The following is a 13,608-nucleotide window of genomic DNA, read 5'->3' as shown; positions in this document are numbered from 1 at the left end:
GGAGAATGGCTTTGAAACATGTATATAATATATGAAACGATACGCCGGTCCAGGCTCGATGCATGATACAGGATGCTTGGGGCTGGTGCACTGGGATGACCCAGAGGGATGGTATGGGGAGAGAGGCGGGAGGGGAGTTCACAATGGGGAACATGTGTATACCCGTGGAAGATTCATGTTGATGTATGGCAAAACCAATACAATATTGTAAAGTAATTAGCCTCCAATTAAAATAAATAAATTTATATTAAAAAAAACAATGTCATTGGAGCTTTTTTTTGGGGGGGTGGGGTGGGTAATGTGAGTTAAAGACATGTATTTTGCCAAAACAAGTAAAAATTTTTATTATGCACATAAGCAAGTATGTATAAACTTTTTGTATAAGAAGCATTTGAGGTCAGTAATCTGGCTTCTTTGTCTTCTTATTCTTTGGTCTTTGTAATTCTATGTAGCTTTATTTTAAGGAAGTAACAGATACAGTTGATATATGTGATTTTTTTTTGTATAACATAATTTATCAATAATAAAAATTAGAAGCAGCCTAAAGGTGAAATAATAACATTGCACAATTGGTAAATTTTAAAAAGATTGCAATAAGAATACATGTAACTATGGAAATCAGGTATGTAAATAACATTTAATTATTTTGGAAAGCTTCTCAAGATATTCAAGTAGAAATAGCAGACTACAGAGGTATGTGTGCACCATAATCTCCCTTTCATTGGTTACATTCAAGTTACATTTTATTTGAAATATATTCTGTGATTTTCAATTTTTCAACATGAATATGTATTGTTGTATTACATTAAATTTAACACATGATACAGATTTTTGATAGATAAATATGTGATTATAAAATCAAAGAGAAACAGCCCTTTTCTTTTGTATATAACTGTGTAATGATTAATTCTGATCTTGTTTCTGATTCTGGATAGCCTCAAGCATACATATCCAGGTTTAGTCACCACAATTAGCAAGCAAGCATGAGTGGCACATAATTGTAATGACAGGGCATTTATTAACTCATTAATATTTATGATGAAACAGAGGTGATTTACTAAATGTTTTTCTGAGGCTTCTTCAAGCAACAAGGCAATGGAGATTTTTACATTGGAAGCATCTCTAAAAAATAGCAAACTTTGGTAGCATTAGAAAGCTAGAGGATTATTCTCATGTTCAAATATAATTTGCAATTGAATTAAATTTGAGGTCTGATTTGATTTCCATGGGAAAATTTTCCCATAAATTACTTCTAAATAATGTTTCAACTTCATATATTGCATAAAATCATTTATAGGTTTATAGTAAAAATAAATTTTAATCCTTTTTGGCATAACAACATACACATGTTAGGTAGAGAGTAAATATTAATGTATGTGAAGTAAGTGAAAGTCACTCAGTCATGTCTGAGTTTGCAACCCCATGGACTATACAGTCCATGAAATTCTCCAGGCCAGAATACTCGGGTAGGTAGCCTTTCCCTTCTCCAGTGGATCTTCCTGACCCAGGAATCGAACCAGGATCTTCTGCATTGCAGGCGGATTCTTTACCAACTGAGCTATCAGGAAGTGTATACAACTCTATACAGAGCCAGCTTCAGAGGCTAGCAAGCAGTACAGCTGCACAGGGCCCTATACCTAAAGGATCTCACCTTTGGTTTAATATTATGCTGTTGAGGTCTGGAACTTTTTTATAATTTTTGAGGAGGAGGCCCTGCATTTTAATTTTGCACCCAACTGTATGCAGGTCAGGAAGCAACAATTAGAACTGGACATGGAACAACAGACTGGTTCCAAATAGGAAAAGGAGTACCTCAAGGCTGTATATTGTCACCCTGCTTATTTAACTTATATGCAGAGTACATCATGAGAAACGCTGGGCTGGAAGAAGCACAAGCTGGAATCAAGATTGCCGGGAGAAACATCAATAACCTCAGATATGCAGATGACACCACCCTTATGGCAGAAAGTGAAGAGGAACTAAAAAGCCTCTTGATGAAAGTGAAAGAGGAGAGTGAAAAAGTTGGCTTAAAGCTCAACATTCAGAAAATGAAGATCATGGCATCCGGTCCCATCACTTCATGGAAAATAGATGGGGAAACAGTGGAAACAGTGTCAGACTTTATATTTTTGGGCTCCCAAATCACTGCAGATGGTGACTGCAGCCATGAAATTAAAAGACGCTTGCTCCTTGGAAGGAAAGTTATGACCAACCTAGATAGCATATTGAAAAGCAGAGACATTACTTTGCCAACAAAGGTCCATCTAGTCAAGGCTATGGTTTTTCCCATGGTCATGTATGGATGTGAGAGTTGGACTGTGAAGAAGGCTGAGCCCCGAAGAACTGATGCTTTTGAACTGTGGGGTTGGAGAAGACTCTTGAGAGTCCCTTGGACTGCAAGGAGATCCAACCAGTCCATTCTAAAGGAGATCAGCCCTGTGTGTTCTTTGGAAGGAGTGATGCTAAAGCTGAAACTCCAGTACTTTGGCCAACTGATGCAAAGAGTTGATTCATTGGAAAAGACTCTGATGCTGGGAGGGATTGGGGGCAGGAGGAGAAAGGGACAACAGAGGATGAGATGGTTGGATGGCATCACTGACTCGATGGACGTGAGTCTGAGTGAACTCCAGGAGTTGGTGATGGATGGGGAGGCCTGGCGTGCTGCGATTCATGGGGTTGCAAAGAGTCAGACACTACTGAGCGACTGAACTGAACTGAACTGCCAGTTATGTAGCTGACTCTGATGACACTGGTTAGGAAATTTTTGGAGTAAGCAACAATAATTATCAAAACCACAACTGCACCTGGCCTAAGTCCAAAAAAGGTATCTGGAGAGGGGCATATATCACATGTTTTCAGAGAATGGATAGCTTCAAATGAGCTTTTATCCAGGGCTCCCACTGTGGGGTCAGTTGTACTGATTCCATGCTGGCTTTGTTCTCAGACCCTCCAGCACTCAAATTTTGGAATGGACATGACTGCCAGCAGCTTCTGTGACTGTCTTTTCCATGAAGAAAGACTACCTATGCTCAAAACCTTTAACTCTAAGTTCTGGGCTTCACTCTGGTTGGCTTAACTGAATCTACCTGTAAAAAAAAAAATGAGGAACACTGAGAAAAAAGATAATGATGGTGCTAATTCACTCGGGCCAGAAATGCCTTTGTAGATAGTGCGGAGTTGTCTGTTCCCGCAGCTGCATGGTGCAGGAATGAATGAACCTGCGGACCCCACCAAGAAAAAAGGAACAGGATGCGAGCAGGCAAAACCTGTTTTGATGACTTTACAGAGAAATTAAAAGTTTATTTTAAAAAGAAAAAGGAATGTCATTAATTTAACTTTATTTGAAGGAACTGATTTAGATAGTGTGGAAAGGTTTGTAAGTGATTTCTGCATAAGTTTGCCTTATGTTGTTTGTTACATAGCTGAAACTCAAATATTTGATGATTAACCAACCTGGGTTTAATAAACTGGAAAGGGATGGTTTTACATATGAAAAAATATAGTAAGAATAATATGCCCCCTCACCATGACGAGAAAAATGAAAATCCACTCACTCTTTTGAAAGAAGTTAAAATAAATATAAGATATAAGCTAACACTAGGGTAAGGTACTTGGGCAGTTGGGGAATCTGTAACTTACCATAGGTGAAGGCATGTCAGATTCTCTGTAATTTGTATAGAGCAATGAAGGGTCACAATGTTGAAGCATTCTTCCTCTTGCAAACTAAAATTAGAGGAAGACTTTCTTCTTTCAACAAAATTAAATGCTATATAATTCGTAAGTCAGGCTTGCAGCGTTAGTCTTACTCTTCCAAGGCTTATTAACTTTTCTTTTGGATGACATTACTTCTGCTAACTATGAGGACATGGCAAGCTAAATGCAGATTGGAAGAGAGATTTCATGAAGACTGTTCTCAATATAGATTATCATCGTCGTTATCTGCCTGGTCAATATGTGTTTATTATCAGAAAGAAAATGCAGCAATTTAAACTTACAAGACAATATCCCAAAGTATAAAATGATCATCTCATTTAGAAAAATGTAACTTCAATTTTTTAAATTAATGAAGCTCATGCTTTATTTGTGTCAATATAGTCACATTATATTAACTTAAGAAAACAAATTCAATAGTATGACTAGTAACGGATAATAGAGAAAAGTATTCTTTTCATTACTAGCTGAATGGTCAAAATAAATAAAAAGTAATTGACAGGAGGGCAAAGAGAAATATCAGTGATGTGTATGACTTCATGTTGGAGAGAAACTGGGAGCCCTGGCAGTGGACGTCTCTGTCCTAAGTGGGTGAACAGACTCTAGAATGGAGACAATTACCATTCTCCATGTATAAGTTGGAAAATAGCCCCAAAGTTTAATCTTCTCTTTTCAACACCACAGTATACACAAATATACCCCACTCTTTCTTACACTTTCTCCTTTCTTTATTTGAGGTGCACTCAGTTCAAGCAAACACTTTCTGGGGAAGATGAAAGTTACAATTTCTGTTTCTTATAGTCAATTCAAAACTGAAGCCCTAAATTGACCAGCAAGTGATTTGGAGTCTGGGATTCATAGCATAGGAACTGAAGGATATTCAGCAGAGGGGAAAGACCAGTGTAAAACTGTACAGAAAATAAAACCTTAGTCCATGCATTCTTTGGCTATTCATTTATTTATGAGATGCAGACTACTTATAGGATGCCAAGCACTGTGCTAAGACATAAGCATGGTTCCAGTCCCAAAGAAATTTAAGTTTAGAAGAGGGAAGCAGTCATGTCAACAGTGGGAAGACAAGCTACAGATAAGATTAATATAGAATTTAGTAGAAAACAAAAGTGGAACTTATTACTTATATTTGGAAATAAATGTAAAAGTTTTCAAAGAGGTTGCCCATGACATTACATTTTTTTAGGGGATGGGGGTGTTAAATGATTAGGGGTTTGAAGGAGAGAAAAATACTTTCTGCTCCACTCACTACTCTTAAGTAACTATTGTGTTAGTGTCAGTCACAGAAAATAAATCTCTCAGTAAAGAGGACTCAGATATTTTCTAAAAATGTACTGTCATTACCGAGTATAAATGTGTGACAAACAGGTAACATTCATAAAATAGTGGATGAATGAAGGAGTGAATAAATACGTTGAATACCTTTTCTTTTGAGGATCCCAGAGAGTTTAAAAGAATGATAAATCAAATCTCATAAGACAGTTTGACAAGTGGAGCTGACTATAGACAGAAAGTTTCACAGAGCGTGAGTCTTCAATGCTGAGTAGGAGCTTTAAGGGTGGAGGAGTAAAGACCTTTCAGGCAGAGGGAATCATCTTATGCGGTCTTGGAGGAGAGGAAGAAAGTGGTGTGTTGGGGATTAGTGAGGTAGAGTTTAAAAGCTCATGAGGGGAGAAGAGTTGGTGATGTGGTTGATTGAATTAAGAAGTTTATTTCATTCGCAATATCAAGAATGAAATGAAGACCTAAAGGAGTTATGAGAGAAAGGAGTATTCTTTGAAGTTTTTATGGATCACATTTGTCAGGCTCCAACTCTGTACCCCTGAACACTCTGCTTTTTGGTGTCCATGTGTTATCTCATTCAATTCCCCCATGAAAAGCTAAATAAGTAGTTCTATTATGCCCATGTTATTAATGAATAAATTAAAGATTGGAGAATATAACTCCCTAAAGATTTCAAACTTATAAGAGGCAGTACAATGTGAAACAGCTAAAGTGACATTTCTGGATGTAGTGTTTTCACCTGCCTGGTCTGTGCAGCCCTGGAGTAGTCAGAGAAGAAGGCGGGCAATTGATCAAGCTTATATTTTCTTTCCCTGCACACTGCATTCGCAGGTCCCCTGGTTTTTCCCAGGCTCTCCTTTTTATAATTTAGGCTTATCTAACCTGAAATAACCCTCTTCCAACAACACAAGAGAAGACTCTACACATGGACATCACCATATGGTCAACACCAAAATCAGATTGATTATATTCTTTGCAGCCAAAGATGGAGAAGCTCTATACAGTCAGCAAAAAACAAGACTGGCAGCTGACTGAGGCTCAGATCATGAATTCCTTATTGCCAAATTCAGACTGAAATTGAAGAAGGTGGAGAAAACCACTAGACCATTCAGGTATGACCTAAATCAAATCCCTTATGATTATACAGTGAAAGTGAGAAATAGATTTAAGGGACTAGATCTGATAGACAAAGTGCCTGATGAACTATGGATGGAGGTTCATGACATTGTACAGGAGACAGGAATCAAGACCATCCTCAAGAAAAAGAAAATGCAAAGAAGCAAAATGGCAGTCTGAGGAGACCTTACAAATAGCTGTGAAAAGAAAAGAAATAAAAAGCAGAGGAGAAAAGGAAAGATATTCCCATTTGAATGCAGAGTTCCAAAGAATAGCAAGAAGAGATAAGAAAGCCTTCCTCAGCGATCACTGCAAAGAAATAGAGAAAACAATAGAATGGCAAAGACTAGAGATCTCTTCAAGAAAATTAGAGATACCAAGGGAACATTTCATGCAAAGATGGGCTCAATGAAGGATAGAAATGGTATAGACCTAACAGAAGCAGAAGATATTAAGAAGAGGTGGCAAGAATACACAGAAGAATTGTACAAAAAAGAGCTTCATGATCCAGAATCACAATGGTGTGATCACTCACCTAGAGCCTAGACATCCTGGAATGTGAAGTCAAGTGGGCTGTAGGAAGCATCACTACAAAAAAAGCTAATGGAGATGATGGAATTCCAGTTGAGCTATTTCAAATCCTGAGAGATGATGCTGTGAAAGTGTTGCACTCAATATGCCAGTAAATTTGGAAAACTCAGCAGTGGCCATAGGACTGGAAAAGGTGTTTTCATTCCAATCCTAAAGAAAGGCAATGCCAAAGAATACTCAAACTACAGCACAATTGCACTCATCTCACATGCTAATAAAGTAATGCTCAAAATTCTCCAAGCCAGGCTTCAGCAATACGTGAACCATGAACTTCCAGATGTTCAAGCTGGTTTTAGAAAAGGCAAAGGAACCAGAGATCAAATTGCCAACATCCATTAGATCGTCGACAAAGCAATAGAGTTCCAGAAAAACATCTACTTCTGCTTTCTTGACTATGCCAAAGCCTTTGACTGTGTGGATCACAATAAACTGTGGAAAATTTTTTTCCAACAAAGGTCCATCTAGTCAAGGCTATGGTTTTTCCAGTGTTCATGTATGGATGTGAGAGTTGGACTGTGAAGAAAGCTGAGTGCTGAAAAACTGAAGCTTTTGAACTGTGGTGTTGGAGAAGACTCTTGAGAGTCCCTTGCACTGCAAAGAGATCCACCGTAAAGGAGTTCAGTCTGGGTGTTCATTGGAAGGACTGATATTGAAGCTGAAACTCCAATACTTTGGCCACCTGATGCGAAGAGCTGACTCATTTGAAAAGACCCTGATGCTGGGAAAAATTGACGGCAGGAGAAGGGGACAACAGAGGATGAGATGGTTGTATGGCATCACTGATTCGATGGACATAGGTTTGGGTGGACTCTGGGAGTTAATGATGGACAGGGAGACATGGCGTGCTGCAGTTCATGGGGTCGCAAAGAGCCAGACACAACTGAGCGACTGAACTGACCTGAACTGAACCTGAAATTCCTTCTTGCTGCCTCAGGCCACAGTTCAGATTGCTTTATCGAGCTTTAAGCAACAAGGTGCCATGTTGCTCTCCACAGAAAAGGTGTTTTCATCTACATTTTAATTTTGTGTTGTCACCCTCTAAGGTCTTGCTTGAACATCCATCTTTCACTTTGACTAATTCATTGTTCATTTGTCTGTGTGACTATGGACACCCAAGTACTTTCCATCCAATCTCTCCTTTTTCCTTACTACTCCAAGACCCAGGGTGGCTACTGCTATACATGCAGAGATGAGCAGTGAGAGTACACTAATTTTTAAATTAATGTGTCTTAACAACAGCAAACTGATGGGAAGGATTAGAGGACAAGTGAAATGTCTTGCAAATTCATTTACATAGTTAGATGAGAATGTGTGTGTTTGTGTAGAGGATTGTTTGGAAGACTTTTATCATTATAAAATTGTAATGAACAATGTGTTTATTAAATCTTCCCTCCCTCACATTTTGAGAACACGGCCTCCTTTCTTGAAATAAATCTTTTACCTTTCCAAGTTTTATCAGAAGAGAGCTCTGTAAGGGATATCTCCAGGTGAGAAAGTCAATAAATTGTCAGTCTTGAGTATCTGCCAGACTTCTGTTCCTCCTGGAATTGAAATACTAAATGGAATCAGACCCAGTGCAGGGACTCTGAGGGCAAAGGACTCTCAGATAATAATGTTTTCTTCTAAAGCTTTGTTTTCATCAGTTGCAAAGGCATGTCACTTACAATACCTGTACTTCATAGCAAAGGCAAAACGCCATTTATTCCAACTCCATTAATCTGTCAAGCCAGACGGCTTGTAGGCCATGGTTTACCTTTGAAATCAATGATGATGAACAAATTGTAGGAGAATATTTTCAAAACGTTGATTTCACCTCTTCTAGAAAATAATGTTTTAAGCACTTCAAAAATTTCCATTTTCCAAAAGGTGTGCTGTTGAAGTATAATTTCTTCCTGTCACATTTTCCAAGACAGTGTTTGATCACACTGGACAATGTGTTGGAAATCTGAGCTGTAGCATTTACTAGTTCTATAGTTTTGGACAAATCAATAAATATTACTTCATATCTATTTCTCTTCAATTTTAAAGACTCTATAATGTTTACCTTCCAGGAATGTGAAAAGAATTAAATAAAATATTATCTTTGAAAAACTTTGAGAACTAGATGGTACTAACTAGAGGTAAAATATAAATATATGACTTCTCTGAAGCTTTTCTCAATACCAAGGAGAATTAATACATTATACTCATGTATTTTTTTGAACTTTCTTGCCATCAATATATATTGCTTATTGCCATATTATTGTTGAGTTTTGTATTTTTCTGGTTCTCCAGTTTCACCAAGTTGCTTGAGGGGAGGGGCCCTTGCTTATTTATTTTCACCCTTGAATGATAATTTGCTTAGTAGGAACTGTTAACAAATGGAGTCAGGGAAATGGTAAAGGAGGCCAACTTCATCTCTGATGTCCTTTCAGCTGTCTTTAGACATTGTGTCTGTCTCTGACCCCTCCACCCACTTCTGCCTCCGTCTGTCTACCTTCAAATCATCAGTTTCTCAGGTAGATGCTTCAGTTCAGTTAGTTCAATTCAGTCACTCAGTCGTGTCCAACTCTTTGCAACCCCATGAATTGCAGCACACCAGGCCTCCCTGTCTGGCACCAACTCCAGGAGTTTACTCAAACTCATGTCCATCGAGTCGGTGCTGCCATCCAGCCATCTCATTGTTGTCCCCTTCTCCTCCTGGCCCCAAACCCTCCCAGCATCAGAGTCTTTTCCAATAAGTCAACTCTTCACATGAGGTGGCCAAGATATTGGAGTTTCAGCTTTAGCATCAGTCCTTCCAAAGAACACTCAGCAATGATCTCGTTTAGGATGGACTAGTTGGACCTCCTTGCAGTCCAAGGGACTCTCGAGAGTCCAAACCCATAGTTCAAAAGCATCAATTCTATGGTGCTCAGCTTTCTTCACAGTCCAACTCTCACATCCATACATGACCACTGGAAAAACCATAGCCTTGACTAGAAAGACCATTGTTGCCAAAGTAATGTCTCTGCTTTTAATATGTTATCTAGGTTGGTCATAACTTTCCTTCCAAGGAGTAAGCGTCTTTTAATTTCATGGCTGCAGTCACCATCTGCAGTGATTTTGGAGCCAAAAAAAATAGTCTGACACTGTTTCCACTGTTTCCCCATCTACTTCCCATGAAGTGATGGGGCCAGATGCCATGATCTTCGTTTTCTGAATGTTGAGCTTTAAGCCAACTTTTTCACTCTCCTCTTTCACTTTCATCAAGAGACACTTTAGTTCTTCTTCACTTTCTGCCATAAGGATGGTGTCATCTGCATATCTGAGGTTATTGATATTTCTCCCGGCAATCTTGATTCTGGCTTCTGCTTCCTCCAGCCCTGCGTTTCTCATGATGTACTCTGCATATAAGTTAAATAAGCAAGGTGACAATATACAGCCTTGACGTACTCCTTTTCCTGTTTGGAAACTGAAGCCCAAATGTTTAACCTGTTGTCAAAATAATTGTGGATTTACTTATAGACTGATTAAGTTGAGGACAGTTCACCACCACTATGATAAAAACTTAAGATTTTCACTTTATAATATGGAATAACATGAGACAGGATTTACGCCACCCCCTGAAAAAAAAAACAATATATTTTTTATTTTATACTAAAAAAAATACATGAAATGACAGCTTTCAAATCATTGAGCATCAGGCAACAAAGGATAGTTATCTTTGAGAATCACACACTAGTAAAGTAATGCTCAAAATTCTCCAAGCCACGCTTCAGCAATATGTGAATCGTGAACTTCCAGCTGTTCAAGCTGGTTTTAGAAAAGGCAGAGGAACCCACGATCAAATTGCCAACATCCACTGGATCATGGTAAAAGCAAGAGAGTTCCAGAAAAACATCTATTTCTGCTTTCTTGACTATGCCAAAGCCTTTGACTCTGTGGATTACAATAAACTGTGGAAAATTCTCAAAGAGATGGGAATACCAGACCACCTGACCTGCCTCTTGAGAAACCTATATGCAGGTCAGGAAGCAACAGTTAGAATTGGACACAGAACAACAGACTGGTTCCAAATAGGAAAAGGAGTATGTCAAGGCTGTATATTGTCACCCTGCTTATTTAACTTATATGCAGAGTACATCATGAGAAACGCTGGGCTGGAAGAAACAAAAGCTGGAATCAAGATTGCCAGGAGAAATATCAATCACCTCAGATATGCAGATGACACTACCCTTATGGCAGAAAGTGAAGAGGAACCAAAAAGCCTCTTGATGAAGGTGAAAGGGGAGAGTGAAAAAGTTGGTTTAAAGCTCATCATTCAGAAAACAAAGATCATGGCATCTGGTCCCATCACTTCATGGGAAATAGATAGGGAAACAGTGGAAATAGTGTCAGACTTTATTTTGGGGGCTGCCAAATCACTGTAGATGGTGATTGCAGCCATGAAATTAAAAGATGCTTACTCCTTGGAAGAAAAGTTCTGACCAACCTAGATGGGATATTGAAAAGCAGAGACATTACTTTGCCAACAAACGTCCGTCTAGTCAAGGCTATGGTTTTTCCAGTGGTCATGTATGGATGTGAGAGTTGGACTGTGAAGAAGGCTGAGCGCTGAAGAATTGATGCTTTTGAACTGTGATGTTGGAGAAGACCCTTGAGAGTCCCTTGGACTGCAAAGAGATCCAACTAGTCCATTCTGAAGGAGATCAGCCCTGGGTGTTCTTTGGAGGGAATGATGCTAAAGCTGAAGGTTCAGTACTTTGGCCACCTCATGTGAAGAGTTGACTCATTGGAAAAGACTCTGATGCTGGGAGGAATTGGGGGCAGGAGGAGAAAGGGACGACAGAGGATGAGATGGCTGGATGGCATCACCGACTCGATGGATGTGAGTCTCAGTGAACTCCGGGAGTTGGTGATGGACAGGGAGGCCTGGCGTGCTGCAATTCATGGGGTCGCAAAGAGTCAGACGTGACTGAGCGACTGAACTGAACTGAAGCAAATAATGTGAGCTTTATTGTTGCCCCAGATCATTGCCTGGAGAAAAATTACAGGTGATAGTTCTGGGGTGGGAATTCTAGGCCAAGCCTGGTAGTCCTGCTGATTTGAAAGTAGGGAGATAGAAATCTAGGAAAGCCAAGGCAGCTAGAGTTCTCACAACAGAGAAGAGAGAACTACAAAGAGAGAAATTCAGATTTAGAGAGTGTCCCTTTGAGAATTTAGCTGAGTATTGATTAATTCCTAGATAACGTTAGAAAGAATACGAGAGGACAGTGGTTAAACAAGGCTGTGAATATCACCTGTTCTCCACAATCAAAGTGGAAAACTTCACCGTTCTCAAAACCTTGGTTAAGGTACTTAGAGGAATTGTATCTTATCGGTGGAACAGAATTAGTCTGAGGCTAAATACTGCTCTGATCTTGCCTGAAAGCTTAAAGGAGAGAACCACCCTTCATACCCCAGCCCCACCAAAGTAAGCTATTTCCAAATAACTGAAACCCAAAACCAAGCACAGAAATTTTTTAGAAATTCAAAATTATCAAGCAAGGTCAAATTCATTATGTCTAGCATCTAGTTAAACATTATCAAACATGCAAAAGAGGATTAATGTACAGGCATTATGAAGAGACAGATTATTCACTCAAAACCTACTCAGAAATAACATGGATAATTGAACCAGTATAGAAGGACATCAAATTATTATAATTGTATTCCATTTGTTGAATAAGACAGAAGTAAGGTGAGCATGCTAAGTAGAGATATTAAAGATTTTTAAAAGTCCAAAATCAAAGAACTAGAGATGAACATTGCTGTGCCTGAAAAAAAAAAAAAACACACACATTGACAGATTAGATAGTACAGAATCCTTACCAGTGGCATCTACACGCAGTGAAGCATTCAGGAGGCAGACTAGGACCCATCTTTGAGGGTCTTAAACACAAAGATGAAAGCTTTTTATCTGTCTTACTAGGCTTGAGTGGAAGAAAGATGCTGGCTTTGGAGTTTTATGTAACTCCAGTTATTGTTTCTTGTTTTAGCCGCTAAATCCTGTCTGACTCTTGTAACCCTACATACTGTTGCCTGCCAGCCTTCCTTCTCCAGGGGATCTTCCTGACCCATGGATCAAACCCACATCTTCTGTGTGGCAAGGCAGATTCTTTACAATCAGCCACCAGGGACGCTCGATAGCTGAGGTTTATTTAAGAGACCAAATATAGTACTTGAATATAGGCATCATTAAAGCAATAAAGGAGAAAATGTTGAGGCTGAGCTATGATGATGGCATTGAAAATGGAACTGAACAGCTAGAGTAGTGTGTTTGCATCAGCAGTAAATATGCTGCAGGAGATAATGTTATTGAGAGAGAGAGAGAGAATACGAGATTTTTCACTAGACGACTATGATTCTTTAAGAGTTCCTAAAGTTAAATTCTGATAAGGAACAATTTTATTCTTGTACACAGAAAAAGCTTCTTTTTTGAAGCAGAAAAATTTAGTGCTTTAAAGGGTATGAAAATGTAAAAAGATAAATTATTCCTTGATTACCTATTATCTATCTATCTTTCTACCTGTCTGGTTTAGTAGCTAAGTTGTGTCTGACTCTTCCGACCATGCCAGGCTCCTCTGTCCATAGGATTTTCCAAGGAAGAGTACTGGAGTCAGTTACTCTTTTCTTTTCCAGTCTCTGTCTGTCCATCATCAATTTCCCATATACCCTGTCATCATCTATCATCTGCCTTTAGCCTATTGGTTAAGGACTGAATTTTGTTGTGCTGTTCTTAGTAGCTCAGTTGTATTGGACTCTTTGAGACCCCATGCCTGCCAGGCTTCTCTCTCCAAGGCGATTCTTCAGGCAAGAATACTGGAGTGGGTTGCCATACTCTCCTCCAGTGGATCTCCCCAACTCAGGGATCAAACCCAGTCTCCTGCATTG

This window comes from Bos indicus, chromosome 9, assembly GCF_029378745.1.
Source record: "Bos indicus isolate NIAB-ARS_2022 breed Sahiwal x Tharparkar chromosome 9, NIAB-ARS_B.indTharparkar_mat_pri_1.0, whole genome shotgun sequence".
Taxonomy (NCBI): domain Eukaryota; kingdom Metazoa; phylum Chordata; class Mammalia; order Artiodactyla; family Bovidae; genus Bos; species Bos indicus.
The sequence above is the reverse complement of the archived record's forward strand: the minus strand, read 5'-3'. Positions refer to the sequence as shown.